This window comes from Loxodonta africana, chromosome 6, assembly GCF_030014295.1.
Source record: "Loxodonta africana isolate mLoxAfr1 chromosome 6, mLoxAfr1.hap2, whole genome shotgun sequence".
Taxonomy (NCBI): Eukaryota; Metazoa; Chordata; class Mammalia; order Proboscidea; family Elephantidae; genus Loxodonta; species Loxodonta africana.
Genome location: NC_087347.1, coordinates 3579741 through 3594329, shown reverse-complemented (window position 1 = coordinate 3594329; position 14589 = coordinate 3579741). Strand labels below are relative to the sequence as shown.

Genomic DNA, 14589 nt, shown 5'->3' with positions numbered 1-14589 from the left:
TGCCCCTTGGGTACAGGGAAAATAGCGTGAAATAAGGAAGTATTCCATTTCCAATTGTTTTTATGTTTAAGAACGGTATTAAGCTTTAAGCTCTTACTACAGGGGCTGCCTTGCTGAGGCCTGGACAGCGCACCGATGCCCCTCTGTGGTCCCCTCACAGCTCGGGGCTGCCCACGCCGCCCTGGGTGCGCCCTGACGGTAGCTGGGACAAGGCTGAGCACCCAGCAACTCTGCTGAGTCGCCACTGCCCAGAGCTCAGACACAGGATGAGGCAGGTCTGCAGTTCAGCCAACTGCACGAAGGGACAGAGAGCTGCCCCCACTTCAGAGCGGAGCCCAAACTGTCCTGGGAGTGAACTTTGGGGTGCTGAAAGGGGAGCAGGCCACAGCGGCAGCTGCTCCAAACACACACGTGCCACCAACTTAACTTTGTCATGCCATATATAAAATTATTTCTTCAGGAATGCCCGGTGTCAGAAAACATCTTTTCCTGGTCATATCCTACATTTTATTCCAAATAGTAAAATCTGGAATTGGATGACAGCCTGCCTCCATGAATATTCTCCAAAGTCAACACATCTCTTAAGAAAAGTGGAGCGAAAATGCCTCATTTTTGGACATCATGTACAACAAGATTTGTGTTTACTAGTTTTTTGTTTTCTTCTTCTTTTAAGAGTAGAAAGACTATTGCCAAGCAAAGCAATGTCGGTCCAGGGACAGACCACAGCCTGGGACAAGCGGCACTACGCTTTACCTGAACAACATAGGTATAAGGAAGGTCCTAAGACCAGCAATTCCCTCATGCTACCCAGGCGCCCGGAAGGAGCAACAGGAGGAGGCAGGAGAAGAAGGAAGCGCTTACCGAGGAGGACAACGAGGGGACACAACAGTCTAGAAGCCACTGCTGGTTGCTGGCTAAGCTTTCTGAGTGGTGTCAATGGAGAGAGTCCCTCAAGTGAGGGAACTCAGCTCAGCCGGCTCCTCCAGCACCAGGCCACACCTGCACTGGTGTTTCCATGATTTCTGCAGACACAGCAATGAGTCCTGCTGGCGCAGTGGTTAAGTGCTCAGCTGCTAACTGAAAGGTTGGTAGTTCAAACCCACCAGCAGCTTCACAGGAGAAAAAACCTGGCGATCTGCTCCCACAAAGATGACAGCCTAGGAAACCCTGTGGGCAGTTCTACTCTGTCACATGGGGTCGCTGTGAGTCGGAATCAACTGGACGGCTCCCAGAAACCACAGCAGGGAGTGAAGCACAGCTGGAGTCCACTTGCTGGCCATGGCCACCCTCCCGGCCCTGCTTAAACTGCCCTGCTCCTGGCGTGTAACATGAGAGGGGCATGCTAAACACGCCAAGCCAGTGACAGACACAGGAGGGAAGCCAGCCCCAGGGACACGGAGAGGACAGAGCAGACAGAGAGAGGAGGAGTGCAGCATGGGGGGAGGGCAGGGAGAACAGGGGAGGGGAAGACAGCCAGCCTCAGGCTCCTGCAGTGTGTCCATGGACTTCTCCTGAACCCCAACACTGAGCCCGTTATCTCCTGAACCCTGACACTGAGCCTCTTTATCTCCTGAACCCTGACACTGAGCCCCTTATCTCCTGAACCCTGACACTGAGCCCCTTTATCTCCTGAACTCTGATTCTGAGCCCCTTTATCTCCTGAACCCTGACATGGTGCCCCTTTACCTCCTGAACCCCAACACGGTGCCCCTTTATCTTCTGAACCCCAACACGGAGCCCCTTTATCTCCTGAACCCCAACATGGAGACTCTTTATCTCCTGAACCCTGACTCTGAGCCCCATCGTCTCCTGAACCCCAACACTGAGCCCCATCATCTCCTGAACCCCATCACTGAGCCCTTTTAACTCCTGAACCCCAAACCCCAACACTGAGCCCCGTCATCTCCTGAACCCCAACACTGAGCCCCTTTAACTCCTGAACCCCAACACTGAGCCCCTTCACCTGTGCCACTGAGGGAGCTTCCATTCCTTACAATCAGCAGATCTGCCTAGCTGTCACCACGTCCCTCTCTATGACAAAAAACTCCTTGCTGCCACCGTGAACAGCCTCTAGAAGGGCCACACACTCAGCTGTCTTGATGCTGGCCAAGCCCACTCACTGCTAAACCATTCCCATGCCAACACCAGGGGTCCCCCAACATCAGAGGTCCCCTTTTCATTCCAACCTAGAAAGTCAAAGGGACGAAGCCTTATGTGTGTGAATGACTGAGAAGGGACCAGGTGCTGGACCTCAATCCCAGGTAGTAGAATCTTGCTGCAGGTAGCCACTGGCCACATGCAGCCATTTAAACTACAGTTAATTAAAATGTAAAATTTGGTTCCTGGTCAAGCTGGCCACAGGTGCAGCGCCTAGCAGCCACACGAGGCTGGTGACCTCACGTCGGGCAGTGTGGGTACAGGTCATTCCCATCTTCACAGGAAGTTCTGGATTTGAGGAGCAAGAGCTCTCTTGTTTGTAAAGTCTTCTTTGTAACCCAGTGTCTTGTGTTCTTCCTCCAAGTGAGCAGAACGTTTTAAAAAAAAAAAAAAAAAAAGGCAGCTCTCTGCAATTGTGTCTCAAAACCAAAATACTTGTTGCCATTGAGTCGATTCTGACTCATAGCGACCCTATAGGACAGAACAGAGCTGCCCCATAGGGTTTCCAAGGAGTGGCTGGTAGATCCAAACTGCTGACCTTTTGGTCACAGCCGAGCTCTTAACCACTGAGCCACCAGGGCTCCGGAAGGGACACAGGACACTTTCATTTCCTTGGGTAGGCTGGTGAGTCATGAATACACATGATTTTCCCCTTACCGATTTTTCCAGAACTTTCCCAGATTGCCCTTTCCTTTTTTATCACTTTTCATAACTGTGTATTGCTTGATGGCAGGAAGGTATGCAGAGGAGGAGAAGCAAGAAGCCCACGTCACTCATTCTGTCCACTTAGGCTACTCCAAGGACTTGGGGACACCTGCTCTCCTGTCACCAGGAGCCCCTGCCTGAGCGACTGCCCTCCCACGTGCTATCCTCTGGGACCACCACGAAAGAGAGGCTAGCTCAGACCATTCTCTAGCCCCAGGGAGAGGCCTATTCCTCAATGCCTGCTCCTCTGCTTAGGCCCTTAACTCCCAGGGAAAACCAGCCCAGCACTCCTGGGAGATGGCCTGCCTCCTCCGCCTTTACTTACCCCTACGTCCCCTCCCCTATATCTGTCTCCCAATCCCAGCTGTTATCAGGGAGAATAACAAATCCCGTTTGTGGTGTGTATTTGTAGAGCATGAACGTCTCAAGACTGCAGGATGTGCCTTCTGCCATTTGGCAAATGTTACTAGCCTCTACCTGCTCTTGGAGCCCTGATGGAGCGGTGGTTAAGCGCTCGGCTGCTAACCAAAAGGTCGGCAGTTTGAACCCACCAGCCGCTCCTTGGAAACCCTATGGGGGCAGTTCTACTCTGTCCTACAGGGTTGCTAAGCGTCGGGATCAACTGAATGGCAACAGGTCTACCTGCTCTTAAAGTAGCCACAAGTCTAGCCACAAAGTGGCTGGCCGACAGTCAATGGTGCAGGCTGGGCCTTCCACACTGGCCCACATTCTGGATCCAGTGGGTGCTTTATACATGGGTTCCTTTAAGAAAAAAAATAAGAGAAAGATGTAATCAAATGCTACAGCGCTGTAGCTGGGGCTGCTGGAAGGTGTTTCCCGCTGGGAGCCTGGCTGATCACTACTGATGGAGAGATAAGATCTAAGACCAAAGCTACACTTTTTCTTTTCTTTAATTATGACAATCTTTTTTTTTTTTTTAATATTTTATGGTGTTTTAGGTGAAAGTTTACATAGCAAATTAGATTCCCATTCAACAATTCATAAACAAAATGTTCCAGGATATTAGTTATAATCCCCAAGGTGAGTCAGCCCTCTCCCCATCTCCATCCCGCCTGCCCCACTTCCATCCATCCAGTTTCCCTGCCCCTCCTTGCTGTCTCATCTTTGCTTTTGGCAAAATGTTGACTGTTAGGTCTCATATAGTTGATTGTTCTAAGGAGCACTTTCCTCACAGGTATTACTGTTTATTTTACAGGCCAATTTATTATTTGGCTGAAAGGTGACCTGCAGGAGTGGCTTCACTTCCAGGTTAAAGGGGTATCTCAGGGCGATAGTCTTGGGGGTTCTTCCAGTCTGGTCACTTTTATGAATTTGATTTTTGTTCTACATTTTTCTTTCATTCTAACCAGGCCTTCTATTGTGTCCCTGGTCAGAGCGTTAAGCAGTGATAGCCTGACACCATCTAGTTCTTCTGGTCTCAGGTTAGAGGATGCTGTGGTTTGCGTGGGCCATTAGTCCAGTGGACTAATTGCTTCCTTGAGCCTTTGGTTTCCTTCACTCTCCTTTGCTCCAGACAGGAAGAGACCAATAGTTCTATCTTATATGGCTGCTCTCAAGCTTTTAAGACCCCAGACACTACTCACCAAATTAGGATGTAGAATGTTATCTTTACCTGGTTGTCCCAGGAGACTATGGTCCTGAGACTTCAGACCCAGTATATCAATCCCACGAGATGTTTGGATACATCTAGAGAGTATCCATAACTGTGCCCCTTACGTTCTTCCTTGTATATATGTGCAGTGCACACCCAGCGTGCCAGGAGCTCTACATCCGACACCCACACAACGAAGCTCACAGCAACCCAGGTGGTCAACACAACTATGACACCCCCACAAAGAAGCTCACAGCAACCCAGGTGGTCAACGCGACTATGAACAGACTCACCCCAATCATGTACTGTGCAGGAAACCGGTTCAGAGAGGGCCCCTGGCTTCAAGGGCGGCAGAGCCAGGCCCCAGCCTCCTTGCACAGGAGATGCAGCCCTGGCCTGCTGCCACCCCCGTCGCTGCGTACCAGCACTGGGCACCAAGCGCCAGCTGATCTGACACTGAGGGAGGAACAATAGGTACAGAGACTCCAAAGGACAGGGGTCCCTGGAGGTCTCAAGGCTTGACGGTTCAATTCTCACATTTTCTTGCTTTTTCTTTACATGGCTACAACACTCTGGCACAGTTATTTTTGTCTAGTTGAAATTTCACTTCCTCCTTCATGGAGACCTGTCATCTATTGTAAAATACGAAATATTTCTCAACCTTGAGCAATCAGCACCAACATCCCTGGCGTGACCTGTGTGTGCCCAGCCCAGGGGTGCTAGTAGCAGGGTGCCCAGAGCGTGGCGGCCGGCAGCACAGGCCACCACTGCCCAAACGCACCGTGAACAGGAGTGAGCAACACCTGCGTCCGCTGCCTCTGTCTTCCCACTACAGCTGTTCTGCTTTGTTCTTTCTCCTCTTGAAATCTTGTCATCTTAACGTTTTCCGTTTTTTTCACCCACATTTGAGGAAACCAACCGTTTGAGTTGTTGCCTCGATGATTCACTAATCAAGTAAAAATTCAAGTCAGCCCTGGGCGCTGTCCCTAGGATTTATAAAAATAGCTCATTTGTCAACCGCCTCATGTAGCAACCAGGATCCTCGTTCCTCATTCTTAAAAAGCAGCTTCAGCAATCACGTCTTCTTCTGCATGTGACAGCAGGAGGGTGAGCTCACCTGCACCCCGTGGAAGGTCACATGCCCAAGGAGTTTCTGTCAGGACCTTAGAAGTCCCCTCTCCTGGTGTCCCCATCATGCCAAGCAAAGGCCCCAGCTCCTGTTCCCACCAAGCGCCTACTGAGGGTCCAGGGCTTTCCTCATCAAACCCCCTCTCCGGAGCCCCGCCCACTGCCCTCCCTCAGCCCGAGGGAGCCACCGGGCTGTGGCCTCTTCTGCCTTCTGAGCTGCACCTCACAGGGCTGTGGATAAGCTCAGGACCCAGACTCCAGGGCACAAATCTCAGCTTCTCTATCTGCAATAGTGGAGCAGACGAGTTGCTGAACCTGCCCAAGTCTCAGTTTCCTCATGTATAAAACGGGGAGAAGGACACCAAATGTACCAAGCCCGGGGCCCAGGCAGCCCATGACCAGTGCGCACCTGGAGCAGGAGCCCGCGCCACGCACTGCTTATCCAGGGGTGTGTTTGCTGGTACACTACTTTACTTTGGAGGCCTGGTGGCACAGGGGTTAGCTGCTAACCACAAGGTAGGCCATTCAAGTCTACCAGCTGCTCCTTGGAAACCCTATGGGGCAGTTCTACTCCATCCTATAGGGTCGCTATGAATTGGAGTCAACTGGTTTGTTTTTTGGTTTTGGTGTTTTATTTTAGCTTTTGTTTTCATTACGTGCTGTGAGGATAAAATAAAGTAATCCGTGTAAGCACTTGGCATGAAAAAAATACTACGGGGTGGTGCTGGTGCTATTTTTTTTATTAATAATTAAAAACAAAACAAAACAGATTAACAAGCTGGGCCTTCTTCACTCAAAGGGCTCTGGGAGGGTTGGCAGTGGGAAGTAAGGTTCACAAGAACAGCCTAAACACTCGGTGAGCACAGGCATTGTCTACCCATTGCTGTCAAGTCATCCCGACACACAGTGGCCCCACGTGATGGACTAGAGCTGCCCCATAGGGTTTCTAAGGCCGTCATAATCTTTATGGGAGCAGATCCTCAGGTCTTTGTCCCATGAGTGGCTGATGGATTTGAACCGCTGGCCTTTTGGTTGGCAGCTGAGCACTTAACCACTGCACCACCAGGGCTCCTCCCTGGAGCTGTTTGGTAAAGGGACCTGGGTGGAGAAGGACATTTCATAAACGCCCATCTGCTTCCTCTTCCAGGCTCCGTAAGCACCACCATGCCCTGTCTAGGCCCTGGCACCCGGGGGCCCTCAATGAAGGAGCCCAGCGCTAGCAGTCCCTTCGTACATGAGGACGCTGCTGGTGGCTGTATCTCCCAGTCTACACTGCTGGAAACAGCATCTTACAGTCTAGACTGTTGGTAATTGCGTCTTATAGTCTACAGTGCTGGTAGCTGCATCTCCCAGTCTACACTGCTGGTGGCTCCGTCTCCTAGTCTATGGAGGAGAGTTAGGAGCAACATGGAACCTCAACAACAGGGTTGCACCTGGTGCTGCTCGAGTTTGCCACAAAATATAAGAAATGCAAATGATTTGGGGTCCAAGGTCTTCGTGGTGACCCAAGTGACCCGGCAGAGAGCATGCGGTCATTTCCACATGGTTCCCACACTTCTCTCTCTCTCAGGAGAGTCCAGTACTTTCCTCTGGCCAGCACGAGGCATCCGTCAGGAGGCAGGCGCCTATGTTTGCAGACTCCATCCTTAGTAAGGAGTCCTGGGTGGTGCAAACAGTTAACATGCTTGGCTGCACCCAGGAGACCTTGGAAGAAAGGTCTGGCCATCTACTTCTGAAAAATCAGCCATGAAAACCCTACAGAGCAGTTCTACTCTGACATGCATGGGCCACCAGGAGTCGGGTCCACTCAGCAACAGCTAGAAGAGGAGGAAGAATTCGCCACAGAACCTTCGCATGGGGCACGTACACCCATCACAGCGCCGCACATGGTGGAGGCTCATGAGAGGCCCTTCAACCAAGCGCAGAAGACCAGCAAGTGCGAGCACCCTGGGTGCAGCCACATGCTCTCAGCTGTGTTGTATTTCACTTCTTGCTGTTTTCTCTGGGTGTCGCAATAACGGAGCGGTCCCTCCCATCCACAATGATTGCCTGTGGGGTCTGTAAAGTGGTGGCAGGTCAGTGGCGGCCAATGTAGGACTTGCTTGGTGAGCCTTCACCATCGTCATGGTTTCTGGCAATGGTGTGAATGTCCCTTCTTCCTCTGGCCCAGACAGTGTGGGTGAGCCAGACACCATGGGTCTCTATCTCCTTTCCTGGGGGTTCTGGGTCTCCTGAAAGCCAGTCCACAGGCGCGTTGGTGACTGTCGAGTGGGGCCCCTCCCTGTATCCTCACTGATGGCCGGCGTCCACTTCTGCCCCCTCTTTGTGGAGGCCACTCGGCCAGGGGCTGGAGAGGACCAGCAAGGGTTTCTCCCATTTTTTTTTTTTTTTTGTATATTTGTATATGGGACATGGACTGTTTTCAAAAGAGAATGCCAAAACACATTCTGCAAGTTCCCAAATTTTGAGGCAGAATAAATAAGAACTAAGTTTGGTTTACAACCATGCTCCAATTATTCGCATGTGTGTGGCTTAGTTTCATTTAGTTACGAACTAAATTCCAGCCATCCTAGACAGATGGACCAATGAAATTTGTAATCAGGTTTAAGTGTATTCACACACACACACACACCCACACACACACCCCTATACGTGGACCATCAGGTTTGTATAGATGACATCTTCAGCAAAAGCCGTCTCATAGCTATGGCCCAGGCCTGACTGGGAATGCAGGCGTAGGTGCCTCCAAGTGACACGTCCAAAGTGCGTTCCCGACGACAAGCAGGCAGCAAGGGGAAGAGACCCAAGTGGACCAGCGTACCCAGTGAGCGAGTCCTGTGGGGAGCAGTGTGCAGTGGCCTCAGTGCAAACAGGATGCTTCCCCACAGTTGGAGTTATTCTTGGCGCTCTAGACTGCCTGCTTAACACATGAGAATCGATATGTCTGAGTGAGCATTGGATAATTCAAGACCTCAGAGCATGCTGCCAACCTGAGTCTTGCTTCTAGAAGTGAACGATGCATCTGGGTAGAAAGCTGCCCCAGCTTCTCCCTGGGAAGTCGCTTTTGTAAAGAAGTCCCTGATTTCAACTTCTTTTCCATCTCTCCCCATCTTCTCATACACCCAGAGGGCAGAAACACAGTAGGCTGTTTTGGTGACTTGAGGGGCTGACCCGGCCATCATCTGGTATGTGAGGCCCCGATATTGGCTCGCATGCCAGCGACTACAGCAGGGGACAAGACTGCCCACTTAGCACCAGGAAACCCAAAGGCCACCGAGGCCAGGCTCCCGACCAAGCGCTGAGGTATCACCGCTGAGCCTTGGCACTGCTCTGATCCCTGACCCAAACTCCAAGGGTCCTGCATTACACACGCCCGTGTTCTCATTAGGCCTCTCTGCAAGGCACACCTGGCCTGGTGCTGCTGACACTCCAGTTCATGACCTTCCTGACTACAGTGCAAAAAAGAAGTGGGATAAAAAGAAGTGGGATAAAAAGAAGTACTCAGATGCCTCACTCGACTTCCATAGGCCGCCTTGGGTGGCTCCGCGGGCCCTTGAGGGCCACCCCCACCCTGTACTCCTGGCTCACTCCACCCCCTGTGCAGCCCTATCACCTCGGGGCTGGCAAGAAGTGGCCTTCAGCCTGGGCCTGGCACCAGGCCTGCCTATTTTTAAACGCAGATAAAGGCGGGGTGGGGGGTGGCAAGAGCAAAGCAAGTGGCCCCACCCCCCCGCCTCGAGGGTCCCGCAGGCGACCCCCATCAATAGATGAGGGGTGCCCCACTTTGGATCCTGCCACCATGTGGCCCCGGGCAGGAGCGATTCAGCAAGAGAAAGTACACTGGTGCCCAGCCCAAGGCCTGGGGCTGCACCCCGATGGCCACCCAGGGCGGGAAGGACCTCAGGACAGACGGAGTGTGTCCAGAGGCAAGAAGCGGTGTTATTTAGAACCATGGGGATGCAGAGCCCAAATCTCCCCAGGCAGCAGCCTCCCAAGTGATGCCATGGGGAGAGGGGGTTCCAAGGTCAAGGATCCCCACACGGGGCCTCCTACGCTGGCTCCAGCCCAACCGCTGGGACCCTGCCCAAGGCCCGAGGGGGTTGGTGGTCACAAAGACAGACAGATGTGTCCTCTGGACGGTCTGTGCAGTCCCACCTCTCATGCACAGAACAGCAGTGGCCGCCCAGGCCTCTCAGCATGCCTGGTATCTCTAACGTGCTTTTCTAAACATTAAGGACAACTCTGGATCAAGGAAAGGCTCCAAGAGAAATTCCACTTAGATAAGTCTCTGACTCCCACATTCCGTCTGACCCAACGGTGTGGGCTGGGTTTGTTTTTAGTTCCCTTTCGGAACAAGCAAAATGGAGCAAGGGCGCAGGAGCACATCAAACCTTTTTCCCGGGGTCACCGTGTGGCGTAACAACGCCCAGGACTTAGGACTGCAGACTGGAGCATGCCCACGTCAGGACTACACTTTCCCCAGCACTGGGGTTCCTCCAAACTGGACACCCAAAGGCCACCGGCAAGCACGGTGAAGTGCCCTCGTCCACCCTGAAGCAAGGGACCCAGAACTACAAGCCAGGAGAGACCAGAGACATGCCGCACGGTGGCTCTGGGGCATGCTGCCTGGGTGCAAAGCCAGCACAGCCCCCGAACAGTGGGACCCTCAGCCAGTCGTTCAACCTGCCTGGGCCTCAGTTCTCCCCGCTGTAAAATGGTGTCCCAAAGGCACCTACTTCCAGGGTGTGTTTTGAGAATCACGTAACAAATTGCACTAACACACTTTGTGTACAGGCCCAGCATGCAGAAAGCACCCCAGACTCGTCAGCTATCGTTTTACAGGTAAGAAAGCTGGAAACCCAGGGGATCAGAAGGAGCCACAGATCTCCTCTGGCCCCCGAGCTGGGTGCCTAATGAAACAGGACGGACGGATAACCTGAGTGGTATCTAAGAATTCGGCACTTCGCATGGCATTAACAGGAGTACAGGGTCACGGCCCCGTAGGGTTCCCAGAGGAGGATATGAGCAAAGTAAGGGGTCTGTAGATGTGAAACCTTGGCTACCACAGCAGAGACACTTGGGGTTTTAGTTGAGATCAAATACGGAACTACCACTGTGGCTAGCCATTGCTTCAGCAGGTGAGGCGCTCTGCTCCTGATCTCGGTGAGTCTGATTTTCTAGATCAGAAAGGCGTGAATGTGGCAAGTCAAGGACCCACATCCCAGGGCGTTCCACAGAGCATGAGAGGGGCCAGGCCAGGAGAGGAGATGCAGTCACCCTCTGGCACCCACAGGGCCACTGGCAGGGGGCTTGGCCACAGCAGAATCCCAAGTCCCTGCCTCTGGGCGCCCCAGCACTGCGGTCTGCTGTGCGCCAGGAGCCACTATTGCCACAGCTGCACGTGTGCAGGAGCGAGCGCCGAAATGACGCGCTTCCACCCCTCCCACCACACAACCCAGCCACCACCAGAGAAATGGCACGTGCCCGTCCATGCCCCTTTCACTCTAAACCCAGGCCCTGCGACCAGCCATCAGTAGCAGGATGCCAGGGGCCCCTCGCCGAGTTTCCATGCTCTGAGCCGCTTCTAGACGGCCAGCCACCAGGTCGCCGTGCCGAGTCCCCGCACAGCTACGTGACAAGCACAGAGCAGCGGCACACGTTTTTCAAAAGACTCCGGGTTCATACTTTACCTTCTCCAAGACGTCTGCTCGGCTCCCAGGACCCTCCAGCCTGCCCTCCCAGAGCTGCTGGGCCTTCACAGAGAAGCAAACTCACACCCGCCTCCCGGCACTCACGGCTGAAGAATTCCAGCGCTCCGCCCTGACATCTGGTTTCCATTTCATACCCGTGTTGTCAGATTACATAACAAGCAGATGATACACGGGCTCACGCAGAAGGCTCGACACCACTGTTTACTTTCCGGCCCATGAGTGAGCGTTCTGCCAAACCCGATTTTGTGCGGGGCCATGTCGCCCAAGCTCCCACCAGCTCGCACCTCAAGTGCCCTGGAGGTCAGGAGCAAGGCACCGCCTTCTGGGGCACTCGCTCATTTACAAGGCCAGTTCTCTCCCTCTGCTTCCACGTACAAGTTTGAGAGCACTATAACCTCTCCGCAGCCTGAATTTGATTTTAGGGCACCTGAAGTGAGGTGTTTGTTAGCTGTAGAAGATGTGGGGAACTGCACTTCCGGGCTGGACTGACTGACTGCATGATCGCAACCAGAAAGGGCCGGGCGTCTGTGCGGCGGACGGGACGTGGGGGACTTACGTGTGAAGAAGAGTTCAAGTCATGTAGGGTTTCTCCACCCCAGGCGTAAGCATTCCAGGAACTTGAGGAGCCTTATCTGGGAAGAAAGCGCCCTACCCACCCCACCCCCAGCTTAGTTGGGAAGCTGTAAGGGCAGTTGTTGTTTAGTAGGACATTCCAGCGTGCACTGCAGGCTATGATGTTGCAATGGCCAACGTGGAAACACGCAGCCCCTTGGCGCACTCCTGAAGCTGCTCCCAGACATACCACCAGCTGCCTCTGAAGGCACGGGGGAGGGGTTGGCCCAGGTCGCCACTGCCAGCCAGCATCAGGCAGGAGCCTGGAGCTCTGTGATCAGCCATCATCCTGCTCAGAATAAGGTTATCTGTGTTGTGGCATATATCAGGACTTCATTTTTCTTCACAGCTCAGTGGGATCCCACGTGTGAGCAGTGTCACACATGGGAGCAGCATCCCACATGTGAGCAGTGTCCCATACATGAGGGACGCCCCACACATGAGCGGCGTCCCACATGTGAGCAGTATTCCACGTGTGAGTGGTGTCCCACATGTGAGCTGCATTCCACGTGTGAGTGGCATCCCACGTGTGAGCAGTATTCCACCTGTGAATGGTGTCCCACCTGAGAATGGTGTTCCACCTATGAGTGGTGTCCCACATGTGGGTAGTATTCCACCTATGAGTGGTGTCCCACATTGAGCAGTATTCCACCCGTGAGCAGCGTCTCACGTGTGTGCAGTATTCCACCCGTGAGCGGCGTCCCACATGTGAGCAGTATTCCACCCGTGAGTGGCGTCTCAGGTGTGTGCAGTATTCCACCCGTGAGCGGCGTCCCACATGTGAGCAGTATTCCACCCGTGAGTGGCGTCTCACGTGTGAGCGACGTTCCACCTGTGAGTGGTGTCCCACGCGTGAGCAGTATTCCACGAGTGGTGTCCCACATATGCGCAGTATTCCACCCGTGAGTGGCGTCCCACGTGTGCGGGGCATTCCACCCGTGAGTGGCGTCCCACGTGTGCGCGGCATTCCACCTGTGAATGGCGTCCCACGTGGGAGCGGCATTCCACATGAGTGGTGTCCCACGTGTGCGCGGCGTTCCACCCGTGGGCGGCGTCCCACGTGTGCTCGGCATTCCACCCGTGGGCGGCATCCCACGTGTGTGCTGCTTCCCACGTCTGAGTGGTATTCCACACATCAGCAGCATCCCACACGTGAGAAGCATCCCGTGTGCAAGCATCCATTGCCCTGCTCAGCACAGGTTCATTCGCTCTTCACGGCTGAGTAGCATTCCATGTACGAGTGGCCACTGTCTTCAGTCAAGACAGCCTGCTCCCACAGTGGCAGTGACGACCTGAGGAGCCAGGTACCTTAGGTGTCACATGCGGCAGGTGGTCAGAAGCGAAACCCCGGGGCGCACAGTCCAGAGCAATCATTTCAGCCAAGTGAACAGTTCCATCCGTGAGAGACAGGCCTCTGACAACATCTCCTTACTGATGCCCCGGAGCACCAGGGCCGACGGATGAGGGGGAAACCGAAGCGTCCACGGACCTGGGGCCAGTTCTTGTCCCCGACGTGGGTGGGAGCCCAAGCCCCGCAGTGGTCCAGGGCTCTGTGAGAGCACACTCAACTCCAGAGCCAGTGTGGTGGTCAGCTGACTCTCCTCCTGAACCAGGGCCTGGGGATGCTCACTGAGGAAAAGCCATGCACGTGCGGCACTCAACAAGAATGAAAGTTTATCTACAGGAGAGAGTACTGCCCACCAAGAACACGAGGCTTGGGTGGAGGGAAGTCCTCGCTAGGAGATGCCACTTAGCTTGAGTCCTGTGGGCAGTGTGGGGTGGAACTTCGGAGCAGATGGAGAGCATACACCAGGACACGGGCAGCCGCTGGCTGCCCGTCACTAGGAGCTTGGTTATGCCCTTCTCTCTGGCCCTTACAGGGTGAGAAGGCAAAGGTACAGGTGGCATCAGCAGACAGGTGCCCAAAACAAAGGAGGACCTGGACACTGAAGGCTGAGCCAGCGTACGCACAAGGACAGGGCTCAGAGCCGAGCTGGCTTCACAGAGCACGCCCGAGAGCGTACAGACCCTCCAAACTCAGGCCCCACATGCCACCCAGCCAGCTGGACACCCTCAACCAACAGGCAACTCTTCTTCACCCTTTAACATACCCTTTCATTTAAGCAATTCCATAGTGTAGCGGTTATCACGTCTGCTTTACACGCAGAAGATCCTGGGTTCAAGCCCCAGTAGAACCATATGGGGACTCCTTTAGAAACCCTGGCAGCATAGTGGTTAAAAGCTATAGCTGCTAACCAAAATCTGCAGTTTGAATCCACCAGGCGTTCCTTGGAAACCCCATGGGGCAGTTCTACTCTGTCCTACAGGGTCGCTATCAGTCGGAATCGACTTGATGGCAATGGGTTTGTTTTGTTTGTTTGTTTGTTTTTCATTTAATAGCCTGGAACATCACTTCCCTAAGCTGGGTCCCTCTCTGCAGACATGTGTGTTCTCTTCCTGTTGTGCTGATGGAGTTAAAGCAGGGCCCATGGGAAGGGGTAGCAAGCAGTGCTCGTGTCACCGCACAGATGTCCACAGCCAGGCGCACTGGGCCCAGGAACCATTGAAGGTGGCCCTCATCACCATGCCAATACCCTTCCTCTAAGAGAGACACAGGATGAAATGCTGAACCCTGTCTCCACAGTCTGGCCTCTGACTTAGGTG

At 53.6% G+C, this 14589-nt stretch overlaps 1 protein-coding gene across 2 annotated transcripts in view; it reads right to left on the bottom strand.

The window, feature by feature from the left end:
• Positions 1-14589, bottom strand: part of HDAC4 (histone deacetylase 4) — a 338607-nt gene that overhangs the window by 238638 nt on the left and 85380 nt on the right. Inside the window, exon 1 of one of the 2 annotated variants that reach the window (XM_064286436.1) lies at positions 4768-4874. The exons of the other annotated variant lie outside the window; for it this stretch is intronic. The gene's annotated coding sequence lies outside the window, so the exon portion shown is untranslated. Of the gene's footprint in view, positions 1-4767; positions 4875-14589 lie in introns of those variants that run through there. 2 annotated transcript variants of the gene reach the window in all.